A 13879-nucleotide genomic window follows, 5' to 3' on the forward strand; every position below is an offset into this window, starting at 1 on the left:
AACCGGAAATCGAACCCAGTACCCCTTAACATAGCAGCCACATACAAAGACCGCTAGGATATGAGGCCCTTCCGCCACTCTTTAGTTCACTCTTGACAGAGCAGTCATATGATCGCTATGTAGTAGTAGTAATAGAAGGGGCAGATGTGATGCGCTTCACATCGTTCCGCCATCGTTGCCTGTTAGAGGTCATCCTGCTGCACTGATTCAGTGATTCTCCTACGGCAGACTTGATCTGATCAGTGTAACGCATAGGAGACCTGCCGCCCACCATTAGTCTAGTGCCCTCCACCATTATATGATAGCAAATGTGATAATTAAAATAAATCAACTTAAGTGGAAATCGGCGAGGCATATGGCAAGAAGAACAGAAAAGTAAAGCAAGAAATTATTAAACTGGTAATCAAGGCACAATAAATTCAAAAGAGGGAGACAATTTGTACTGAATGGTACATGTCAGAGAGTGGTACAGCACACAGAAATAGCGGATATCTAGAAATAACGATATGATAGAAATATATTTGTTTCTGAATTTAAAGACCTTTGTTATTATTGAAGTTTCTAGAAACTTTTTTCGTATACTTCACACAGTAATGTGAAATGTAATAAAAAATATGAAAAAAACGTTTAAAAACTAATAAGAAAACCAAAAGACCAGTAATCGATTATCAAGTTCTTTAATTTGTACCAAGATAAGTAACACATTTGTATTTTAACCTTATAACATTAAATTTCCTACGACAGTATAAAATAAATATTTTATCTGAAAAGTGTAAGAAGGCACGTCGACACAGTGACGTCACGCTAAATCGAAATAGCAAAATGCCTCCGATTCCACTCTCGCGAATATGTTCAAAACACGAGTAGTAAAGCCCTTTAAACTATACGATGTTTTGGTAACCGTTAACGGATATCGGTTTTTAAATGTTAAGTTAATAATCCTCCGGATTGCCATACAATACAGCTATCACAATTCATGGATGGCTTTGAGGAAGTGCGCTGGTGCCTTAAATATTTGAGAAATCGGCTTCCATAGCTCGAAGGCATTGCAAAAGGAAATACTCAGTGAAGCATCCAGATGGATCATGTTCAGAGATAAATTTCATGTGAAGTATGAATTGTTGATAGTATTCTTTACAATGCCTCTAATAACTTGAGTGAGAACACATTTGTAAGTTCTTCAGAAAATCACCGACAAAAAAAGTCGACGACGTGTGTCAGGCACTGGAGGCTATTCACCTACTTGCCTATTAGATTTAAAAATGAACAAAAAACAGATTCAAAAATCTGAGGCCAGGACCTAAAGAGGTTGTAGCACCACTGATTTATTTTATATAAACACAAATATATATTTTTTTAATATTTAAATTTTATGGAATAAAATTAAGCTTAGTATTATATCGTGTCGGTGCCGGGTCGTATAAAAGTACAGAGCAGTAAATTTGTCTGGTGCTCAGCGCGCAGTGACGTCACATCCGTAGATATTTATCATCTCACATATCTTGATGTTACTGTTATATCTGAATATACAATTAAGCTGCCGTATATCTTGGCACACAACGCAAACCAACTTCACTGAAATATACACATTTACATTTGTTACATCAAATGTTAGTATTTTAAATGTAAAAAATATTCATAATCTTGTTTAATTCTCCAATATATGTGGGAAGTAATAAGGCCCTATATCAGGGTCTAAGCAATGGATAGGACCCTTAAAGTACAAATACAAAAGCTTTTGTAAATCAGGATTTTAAATGTGCTGAATACACAATAGTCGCACGGGGACCGCATCAGACATGCAGCGCGGTAATGAAGGACTCCTCAAATACTGTCTCGTATACAATCTACATACAGATATCCAGAGCCATTGTATCAACGTTTATTGAGTGTTAGGTCTATGAAGATTTTATAAATCTTGTCAGGTCTAGGCCTCATATTTCTGTGTCTGTTTAGTGATCGTTTGTGAATCTAATAGGCGATCAGGCGCCTGTGCACCACACACCATCGAATTTTTCATCCTCACGATGTTTTCCTTCACAGTTCCAGCGATTGTTGTCACAGCTCAAAGAAAGATAGTCCGTGAGCATAGACAGGGATCGAATCTACGTCCTCAAGGATGAGAATCGCAGGCTGAAGCCACTAGCCAAAGGCTCATTACAATTGAATACTATAAGAATACATTACTATTATAAAGTAATAAAAAAACAAAGATTTGGCAGCTTATTATTACAAAGAAATCTTAAGATAACCAAAGACTTAAAGAAATCTGATATAAAGTAAATAATAAAAAATTTAGATTTTAATATTTTTTCTATGGGATAAACCTACCTTATCTAACTTTGTACTTTCTACTACTAAGTACTAAACTTACTTTTAAACAGTCTAGAAAATAAGTGCATTGTAAAAACTTTTTCGAATATTCTATTATGAAAATTTATTCGTACTTCGAACATTTAGATATTCAAAGACAGAAGTCAAACTCCTGCCAAGACTCACAATATGCAATCATCGCTTTTCCAAGTATTTCAATTTTATTATAGCATTGTTATATAGCGTCTTGATATTTTAGCATCATTATTACCTTTGACTACTTCAAAATAATTGCTAAACTAAATAAAGTTGACTTGTATTTTATTCCCTTACAAAATACTATTAAGGTATAGATACAGTACATAAAATCTTTAAGAGAAGTTACTTTTCTTGTTAATATTGAATATGATTATATTGTCGTCTAAATTTATACTCTAACGTTATTTTCATTATATATTTATACGTTTCTTGATAAAATTGTGTTATAATTTGTTTTATTTCAATATATGAGTCACTTCTGTAGATGTGTGTATTCTAGATAAATTAAAATAATAATTAAATTATTTATTAATAACCAACTTTGTAAGACCTAAACAAACCAAGTTCACCAAGTCAACATTACATAAAGTGGAGTGCTGAATGTTGTGAAATTCATAAATCAATAGTTCACTCGAGAACACCTCAAGTGGGGCATAAATAATAAACTTTTAATCTTCCCCGTTCGTTACAAACTAGCGCCCTCCCCCAGCGCCGCCTGAATAATAACTAAGCCCCTGTAAAACAGTACACGGCTCAAATCTCAGCTTCCGTCAGTTACTAATCAAATATTAACCCGGCGTTTTAACACAAGGCGATTATAAATTGAATAGTTTTTGGTAATTTAATTGGAACCTAAATTTTGTCGTACGACGTACATATGGGCGATGATTATATAATGATTTATAGGCTAACAGCGAGATTCCATTCAAAAAATGTTGCTGTTTTTTGATAACATAATAACGTTATATTTAATTTCTTGTCAAACTATGAACTGATATAATTATATGAACATATAAACGTATAATTTATAGTTGGATAATACTTTCTTTAATTTTGGTTTTTTGTCACATTTCAAAATCTTTCATAATATTTACAGAAATACTGTCCGCCTTATGCTTTAAAAATCAAAGTGTACGTTTGAAATATAATCTGTGACTGCGCGGTGCCAAAACGCAGAGTTGGCAGAACTCACTGACACTGGCGATACGAACACTCGGCTTATGTAAAATATACTTAAATTTTTTTGCTACAATTATTTTTATTATAACTGCCTCCACAGCACAGTTGGTCACGCACTAGTTATTTGAAGAGAAAATTCCGTACTTAACTTAAAGTCCAATCGTTTGGTCTTAAACCTCGTATTTCACCCCGTTCCAAGTCCTTAAGAAGGCCTCCTTCTACTTCTTCTTTCGTAGATTTAGCTTTAGTCAAACGTTATAAATGTGGCATAGAGAACTGATGCGTTTGAGAAAACATGATTTATTGTGCAAGTTTCAACCTGGATTCGGCTGTATCAACAATAACAGTAACAATCATAATTTAATCAGACATTCGCCTTAACTATTTTTATTAGTACTCATTTGTTTTATTATGTAAAATAAAAACATTAAGGATATGTATAAAAATAACTGCAAACTAGTATATAAGGGTAGGTTATTTGTTTATTAGTTTTACTGGAAATAAATAAATAAATAAAGTTTTTTTTAGTTTTTAGAAACGTCTTCAAATGACGTGTTGGTAATAGAAAACCTTTTTATTTACCTGATAACTTTTACCATGATTCGGTAGGAATGTCAAAAATCCTCCTGGCGCCCACCTTATTTAATGTTACAGGAGGCAAATGGGCAGAAGGCTTGGCTCATGTAAAGTAATACCGCCCATGACACATTGACAGATAGCTCTCAAGTGCGTTGCCGGCCTTTTAAGAATAGTTACGGTTTTTTTGATGGACCCTCGAATTCGTTCGGAAATACTTCAGTGGATAGCTGGTTCCTTAAATTGCCTTAGGAATTTTTATTTGTTTATATCATTTTATATTTGTAAACTACAAAGTCCTCACAAAGTTGCAAAAAGTAATTGATATATCAATTTTACATACTTTTACTAAAAAAACTCAAACAATATCTTGTTAAGCTCTCCTATACTGATACAGAAAATATTCTTATTGTACAAAAATAGTATAGATATAAATGTGTTATGTAGAATTAATCAAGCAATACTGTTTAGATGTGAAAAGGAAGAGACTGGCTGCCCATAACACAGGGAATCCTAGTGTGGCGGCCAGTGCACTCTACTTTATCGAAACATTCCTGTATATTGTGTCTAATAAAGTTTTTTCTTTCTTTCTTTTAATTAATTGATTATAAATCAAGAAGGCCCGTGTCCATCCCCTCAACCGTGTTACTGTAAAGTAGTGATATCAAACTTTTAATTATTATATATATATACTACAGCGATAAAAAAATGTCAATTCACACCTACTTGGCGCGTATGTATGTGACAATTGATGAAATGTGTTTTCCTTCGATAAATATCGAGTGAAGAAGTTAAAACATTAAAATCTTCCTGTAGTAATATATATGATGTGGCTTGCGTGAACTGTAAGTAGAGAAAGTTGAGAGAATTAATTCAATGGTCACAGAGGTGAAGCCGCGCTCACAACTTTTTTCATTTAGCACTTTTGTTGCGAAAGTATTCTCCGCGGCGCTGTATATTACACGCGTTTCGGCAGTTTCTTGAGGCTAGAGCTTAAAATACATTCAAATCATCCATTTCTTGGGGATAGAAATTATATAGATATCTAGAAGATAAACTACTCCTTATATGGAAATTGTATTCGTTTTTACAACAAATTCACAAGCGAAATTAGAGAATTTTCACGAAATAAATTCAAAGCCCTCGTTAAAAGTAAATTAATTAATAAAGCTTTTTATAAATGTGACGAATACTTAAATAATCCTAATCCTTGGGATTGATTTGCTTCAGTTTAAACAATTTGTATTAAAAACTTGGCGATTGAAAAGAGTGGCGGAAAGTTTCTTGCCCGCTCTACGCCCTTAACTCGCGAACTGGTAGTAAATGTAAATTAACAATTAAAATAATAAATTTAACGTTCATAAGTGTACTTGTTTACTAGATGAATAAAGATATTTTGTTTGTTTGTTTGTTATAGTAATAATGTTTTAGTACAATTCAGTGTGTGAGCTAACTATATTTTTTTTAATACAGAGAAACTAATAATAACTAACTCCAAATACGTCATAATATATAAATAGTACCTTAAAGAAATATATATAAAAATAGATCATCGTAGTGAAATATAAACCAATTTCAACTAATTTCCATAGATTATAAGCTATGGGAGCTTAAGGGAGCTTTTTAAATTACTTACAAATGTTTAGCTTTGTCGTCCGCACCTTTACTTAATATAATTTTGTCAACTTCATAAATTCTTAATAGGTTTCTTTGTTGGTTCAAAATAATTCATTTAAAGGTGATGAACTGACATTGCTGAGTTTACTGTATTAAAACGGGTTGCATTGTCAAAAATTCACTATCATTATTTATCATTAAGTAATTATGAATGCTTAATAAGCACACGGTGTGCAAATTTGATTGACATTGGTTCTGTAGTTTAGGAGTCCATAGCGGACAAACAAAGTGACACGTAATTTATATATTAAGATTTATACATTTTAAGATAACATATATATTTATGGCTGTGTATAATCGCTAATTGCTTAAGGCATTGTTTATTATACTAATTAAGACTCGTCACCCCGTCTTATTGTTTCGCTTAAGTATAATAAAACACGTATGTTAGAAACTATTCATTAATATTTTCTAAGAAAAATAACAATGTCTTTAATCTGAATTAAGGCTTATTATTACTGATTCTTAGCTTGGCGTTTGGTCTTTGTTAAGAAATATTTAATATTGTATTGAAAAATTCTTATGCGATTCGCCGTGCGGCACACACAGGTTTTACAGGTTCTGAAGATCGTGGATTTAATTTTATATGAGAAATAATTTATTTGGGCCAGGGATTAATTTCTAATAATTAAAATTATTAATCTTTAAATAAATGTAAAGCCAGAGAAACAACCTTTCTCACGCAGTCTCTACTGCAACTACATTCGTTTCCCGGATAAACGATATGCTGAAAATTATCATTTGATGTTTTTTCCTAGTAACATTACTAACAGTATTTTAAATATGCCCGAAAGTTTTATATTAAATTAAGGCATTAGGTATCTCAGCTATATGCAAACAAAATGTAATGAAAAATTTCTGTACCGAAATGTACGAACATATTTTAATCCTAAGAACTTACTTCTTGGAAACTATTATATACGGATTAAATCAGATTACAAACTGCGCTTCAATATTATATCAAATTGAACGATAATGTTAAATGATATCGCATTCATTTCTGCTCAAGTATGATGGTTTAAAAGAATTGAGGCTTTGAAGGAGTAATGTAAAAGTCTATAATAGTTTGTACGATGAATGAAATTGCGCGCTAACTTTTAATACAAGGCTTAACATAAAAGAAAGTTGAAGTTTCACTATTAGCGGTTTATTAGTAACAAGAATTCAGGGATTATTAAGTTTTATACACCGCGAAAGATTTCAAAAGAAAAATTACTTTTGTTTCACAAGTACGTAACTCGAAGTACTTGAAGTTTGTAATGGAATACCTACCTACGATGCAAGTAAATAATGCAAGATGTTATATTTGGACCTATCTTGACAAACTATAAATACAGAGTTGAGGCTAGAAAACAATAGCTGTCAACCTGAAATACATATGAATGTCATATGTCAGTTCGACACGGTTTTCTTCTCGTGTACTATGCCCTTTTTTGGCTAAGGCCTCCTCCAAATCCCGCCATTCTTCTCCGCACTGTGCCACTATCTACCATGTACCTGCTGTTTCTTTAATGTGGTCTATCCACCTTCTGAGTTGTCTCCCTCTTTTTTCTTTGCTGTACTTTGGGTACGAGTTAAGAAGTTTTTTGCTCCACTTTTCTCTTCCTCTTGCCATGTGCCCCGCCCATTTCAACTTCAATTTTTTTTTCTACTATACAGTATTATTTCTATAAAATATGATACGTAATAATTAACAGAACCTTAGTGCCGAGACTATATAAGTTCCTATGTAAGAATAAGTTAATAATTGAATATAATTAAAAGATAATAATAAGTGTTTGTTTACGATAAACGCTCTTGCTTAGAAGACGATTATCGCTATAAAAGTAGGCACCCTCACTTCCAAGTCATCTCGTAGGCTCATATGAAAACGTATTGTTGGTTCAGGTAAGTTGAGAACACGAAGATTTTTCTATCTTTTGTATGGTTGTACTGTAAATATATATAGTTATAGTTAGTTAGTGTTTTTTTTTATATATTCGTAATCTATTCTGACGTAAGCCACGCCAATTTATTACCAATAAAGTCAAAAACATAATTTCCCTCTATATTTTATCGATCAGGATCGCAGTTAGGTATATCTTTTTTGGTGGATTATTTTGCTCCGAATAGCAGAATATGTAATAAAATATCAGGTTGTCGACTAACAATAAATAACTTAATTAATTTTACGAAAGCAAATATCATGTGGTGCCGTCAGTTAACAAAACTACGCATCATTTTACATCGAATTCAGAATTCATCGAAGTCAGTTCAAAAAATTGAGGTGAATGAGGAGATGTATTACACAATTTTTTTACTTTATTTGCAAAAAACAGTTTTGTTTTAATTATAAGATTAGAGAGACAATTTACATAGTTTTGTTCTTAACTGTCATATTATATTATATCAGATTTAGTTAGTTATAGATTCAATCCCCGGCTGTTCATCTATGGACTTTCTGTGAATATTTCTATGACCCAAAAAGTCGGCGGCTACTTACTTATTACCTACTTGCCTATGAGACAAAATTAGATAGAAATTTGAAGAACTTAAAGGTTATTAATTAAATTTCTCTCGCTTAAACACTTAATTTTATCATTGAACAGTTGACACTTCGCTGATTCAGTTAAGTTTGTTTATTATTTTTCCTGTATAGAAAACTATGAATAAAAACGTTGGTAGCTGCATTGTATAGCTAAATTATATCAAATGCAATATTTTCTATATATCTGAGATAGAAACGAAGGAGACGAACTCGATACAAGCATTCCGATGCTAATGTATGAGACCTACGCGAGAGATGTATTTCAAAAAGACTTACTAACTTTTAAAGAATAAAAATATTTATTTTCAATTTCAATTTATTTTGACAGATTGTGAAATGTTAGGATATGGATTTTTAAAATGCTACGGTTTCTCACGGGAATAAAAAAAGTTCCTAAAACCATAAGAAAAATTTCAAAACATATATGCTAATCAACTATGTACATTAAGTCTATTATTAGGCAGCATATTCAGATTTTCTTGTGAAGTTTCTGGCTTGGCCGGGGTAAAAACAAGTTGAGGGAAACAGCCAACAGGTTTCAGGAGACAAATATAATGTTTTGCGTTATTAAAAATAAAATTGTTTGGCTACAAAAATAGACGGCAATAAAAAGTCTCGAATGTGTTACAGATGGACCAGCTATTTCTTTTCGCGACAGCTGTTAGGTATTCGAGAGATAGATTAACGTAAATAATGTTTTAAATTTTACTAATTAGATTTCAGTATAATACATATTCTATGTATTTTGTATGGTGTGAGTATATAAACACAGTGACATATTTTCTATAACAATATCGCTGTTGCGCTTCCAATATCCGAGAAGTACGTATTTATTAAGTTATAACTTGCAACTTACAATAGAATCAAACCGCCAACTTTACAACGTGCTAATAAACACACGGGAAATAAATTTGTTAAGAAACGATTATTTTTTAATTATGTATTTGTTGTGTTATAAAGACAAACCTAAAATAAGTAGAAAATAATCGACAAAAGCAATTAGCTTTTTATGCATAATTTAGGCCTACTGCCAAGTTAATAAATTGCTTATCTCTTAATATAATTATATTAAGAGAAAGTTATCACTTATTCTACTCAGTTGATTCAGGTAATAAGTTATTAATTTTATTTACAACAAACTCCCAAGTGAAATTAGAGAAATTAATAAATACATTTATTGTTTTTCCAACTCCAAACTTGGCGGTTAAAATGAGTGGCGGCGACTATCTTGCCAGTTCTTCTTGCCCGCTATACGGCCTTGACTTGCGAACTGGTACTAAAAGATGTTATATTGATTCTAATAAAATTAGACAACATCTTTTCTGTTGACGTTCATAACTGTACTTGTTTACCTATATAAATGAATTTATTTTGAATTTAAGTTTAAGACGCATACTACTCATTGGCAATCACCGCGACCGCTCGCAATATCGACGCGTACTCCCCAATCTATTAGACTTTGTTCCGACATCGGCTGAGTTCTGCACGCTCCGATGAAAGTTCGTGATATACGATCAACTCATGACAATGTTGTCTAAGCTCCCCCCACTCTCACTACAATTAGCGACAACTAATACCAACTCGTACTTCAGCTTCTGTACAACGAAGGTAGATTAATAATAGTTTTATTACCCCAACAAGGTCTGAAAACTTTCGTGAATCTAATTCTGTATATAAATAATTTTTATCTGTTATTTAGTACAGACAAGTTTTAGCGTGGTAGATTCCGCATGCGAATCTCATCCCTGACATTGTAGGTTCGATTCTAGGCTGTGCTGTAATGGACTTATATAAGTGTGATGTATTTTGGTCATAAGGTTTTTTTTTATAGAACAGACACACCATGTCTCAAAATTCTGTACCCGATGACATTTGTCAGGCAGAAGGCTGATCACCTACTTGGTTATAAAATAAGACTGTACAAAGAAACGAACGCACTAAGTGACCAAGATCCATAAAAGGTTAAAGCGCCACTGATCTGAAACATCGTAAAATGTATAAGTAAGTTTTCGTCTTTACTTATATCAAATAATTATTGTTGAACACAGCTTAGTGTTTGAGATACACAAATGAAAACTGAAATAGGCATTCACTGTCTTTATTGGCAGCAATGCATTACATGGCGGTTTTAGGAAGGCTGATCTGATCCACGTGCCAAATAGAATTACAAAATAACGATACATAGACATAATTAGATAATAGACACCTCTAGAAACGGGGTAAAAAAAATTTTCTTAAAAGGTCAAAAAAATACTATCTACATGCCAGTGACTCTATAAAATACTTCCGTATCGATGCATAGACGGCGAATTAGATTTCAGACGCAAACGATACCGATTTATCTGTGTTTATTGAATTGAATTTGAATCCTTTAATTAAAGGATTCAAAATTAGACATTAAATTTTTAAACAAATGGTAAACTAGTAAATGGTAAAAAAATTCATTTAGAAGTTCACTGGTCAGTTTTGTTTAGGTATAATTAGGAGTGGACTTTGTTACAATTAATAACGGAGGACTTGAAAATGTCACACAATTTGCAAGGTCCGTCCAAGGTTTAATCATATCAAAAAAATTATTATCTCTACAATATGTGATGTATTTTATTATGATTGTATTGTATTACATATATTTTTTTTAATATCTGGAATGAACAGATAAGGTTGTTTACCGCCGTCTTTTGAATTACAATTTCCAGGTTTTATAGGATTAAAGGAAAACCAGCCCTCGCCCAAAGAGGGCAGTCATCACAGCCCATGGACACCAGTGACACCAGGTGCCCATGGAATTTGAGTGGGTCCGTTGCTGGCTGAATGTCTTGCGGACCGTGGACCATTGTCAATCAAAGTGATGCGGATGAACTTTTCAAACATAGTCCATAAAAACATATAGCTTACCGTCGACTTTTACAATTGTTTATTTATTATAAAGAGAAAAATTATACATTTCGCAAAGGGAAAATATATGATATTTTTATAATAGATTGAACAATATTTTTACACTCCACATATAACAAACAAGGCTCCGGAGCTTAACATCAAATGAAATAAGAAGTGTCATATGAGTACTCTTGGCGATACTGGCGGAAAGCGTTTTCCAGTCTAGGTACTTTATAAAAACAACGACTTAAAAATAATTTTATGATAATTCAAAGTAGCATTGCTCACTACTTACAAAAAAGGCGAAGGTTTTTGTTAACGATATATAAACTAATTTCCAGCGTTTTCTAATACATTTAATTTGAATTATCTAAGTAATATAATGAGTTGTGCTTAACATATACATATTGATCGTTACTTTTGTTTTTGTACAAATGATACAGGCAAGTCTCCAATACCATTAATTAATTTTATTTATTTATTTAAATTATTTAATAATTACATTTCCTTGTATACACAAAATCCAAAAACCGTATATATTATATATTATATCAATAGCACTGCACTGGAATTACTTTTCTTTATAAGTCTTACAAAATTTTATTTCACTGTTATAGCCAAGTAGAATTGTCTAACACGCTGTCCATTCACATATAAGATATGCGAATTACCTCATAATTGATCCTCACTGTACGAGAGAGAATGAAAACTCAATTGGTCCACAGTTGGGGCTTGATCTGCCAAAAGCCTCACGCTTAACATAGAAGCCTCTGCCAATATTGCAAATATATAATCGCTTCTTCTGTAAGTGTAGTCAGACCAGTATATTTTTGTTTCTCTACATACATTTACGGTATTTATGTGTACGCTTGATATAATATCAAACACTGTTTTTCCATATGAGTATTTAAATTTAAATATGATATTTTTACTATGGTTTGATGATAGAATGCATAATTGATAGCACACAATCTTAATAGATAATAAAAAAAATATTCATAAGAATTAAATTTAAAATTGTATAAATATATATAAAATATATATGTTTGGAAAGATTTAGGAAAAACTTCAAACCAGCATTGTTTAAAGGTAGTAGTGATTGAGTAGTCATAGTTATAAAGTTTTTAAACAATATTTAAACAATATCATAATAAATTTCAAAGATCTTGAGACAATGTGTCAACTAATATTTGAACAAGGAATGTACACTTGGGACATTTTCATCTAGGTCCATTCTTTATGGAAGACTGAGGGTAGTCTGGTTTTAACAAAGCCTTTTCAAGGTAACTATCTAGAGGCCACTGAATATCATCCTAAAACAAAGGTTTAAAATATCCTTAAATTTTTACTCAGTATCAGACCAAGAATAAGAATGAATAAAAATAATTATACTTACAAAAAAGTTTAAGTAAATTGTATTATATTAATTAAAAGTTGAAAGTCTGAAGAATGGTTCTTTAAGTTCTTCATGCTTTTAAGTGTCAAAAGCCTTTTTATTGCCATACAACTGCAGGTCTACTTTTTAATAATTTTTGAGGGGAAAATTTACTCAGTGACAAAATGTCAATTTCAATAATATGATATATAAAGTTTGTTATTAGACTAAGGGCCTGTTTCACAATGTATGGATAAAGTACCAAATAGCTATACAACACATACATTATTCGAAAGATAAACGTTCCAAATAAGATACTTCGCGTTTCATGACAAATAGTGCTATCTGACAGGCGTGAAACGCAAAAATTGTGTTTAACCTACCAATAAGTAATAAACAGCTTATTTGTAACTTATCCGGACATTGTGAAACAGACCCTAATAATAATATTAATGTGTTTTGGGGTAACTAGAAGACAATTATTCCGTGGTACATACCTAGTACATGTTTAAAACAGTGTAAAAAAGAAGAATTATAATAATAATAAATTTAGTGTTAAAAATTGAGAATGAGTGAACAAGTGAGTGTGTATGCGAATGTACTTGAAAGTGTAGCAGAAACTGTATGTTAACTTTTTCTTTTGGTCCTTCAAGAAAAGAGCGTAACAATTCTTAAAAGCAACGCACTCGTGAGCCCTCTCGCATCGAGTGCCCATAGGCGGCGGTATCACTTAACATCAGATGAGCCTCCTGCCCGTTTGCCCCCTCTCATTAATAAAAAAAATAAACCATGTGACATCTAACGTCCCTTCGACCCATATAAGTAAACGTAGTAAGATAACACAATATTGAATAGAATACGAAAAGGTACGGGGTAACTATATGGTTTCAGTATATTCCACCATCTCATCACATAAGCCGTGTTCCGTATGCAAAGCCCCATTACGCGTGCGTCATCTGCTCAAATTTTCTTTTATCTCAACCTTGTTTACGGCTAATTTACGAGTATAATGTTGGCCTTGTGGAAGTTTACGAGTTGTACGTTTATGAAAAATGCTAACGGTGGCTGCTTTTTTAGACGTTAGTTTATTGCCGTGAGGGCCCAGTCTTAGCGATAGTATGTTTTGAATTAGGACTTTAATCTATAATTTATTAGCTTAGCTTAAGGGCCTGTTTCATAATGTCCGGATAAGTTCCAAATAATCTATTACTTGTTGGTAGGATAAACAGTATTTTTGCGTTTCACGACTGTCAGATAGCGCAATAAGTCATGAAATGCGAAGTATCTTATTCGGAACTTTTATCTTGCGAATAATT

Source organism: Pieris rapae, chromosome 13 (assembly GCF_905147795.1).
Source record: "Pieris rapae chromosome 13, ilPieRapa1.1, whole genome shotgun sequence".
NCBI classification, from domain to species: domain Eukaryota; kingdom Metazoa; phylum Arthropoda; class Insecta; order Lepidoptera; family Pieridae; genus Pieris; species Pieris rapae.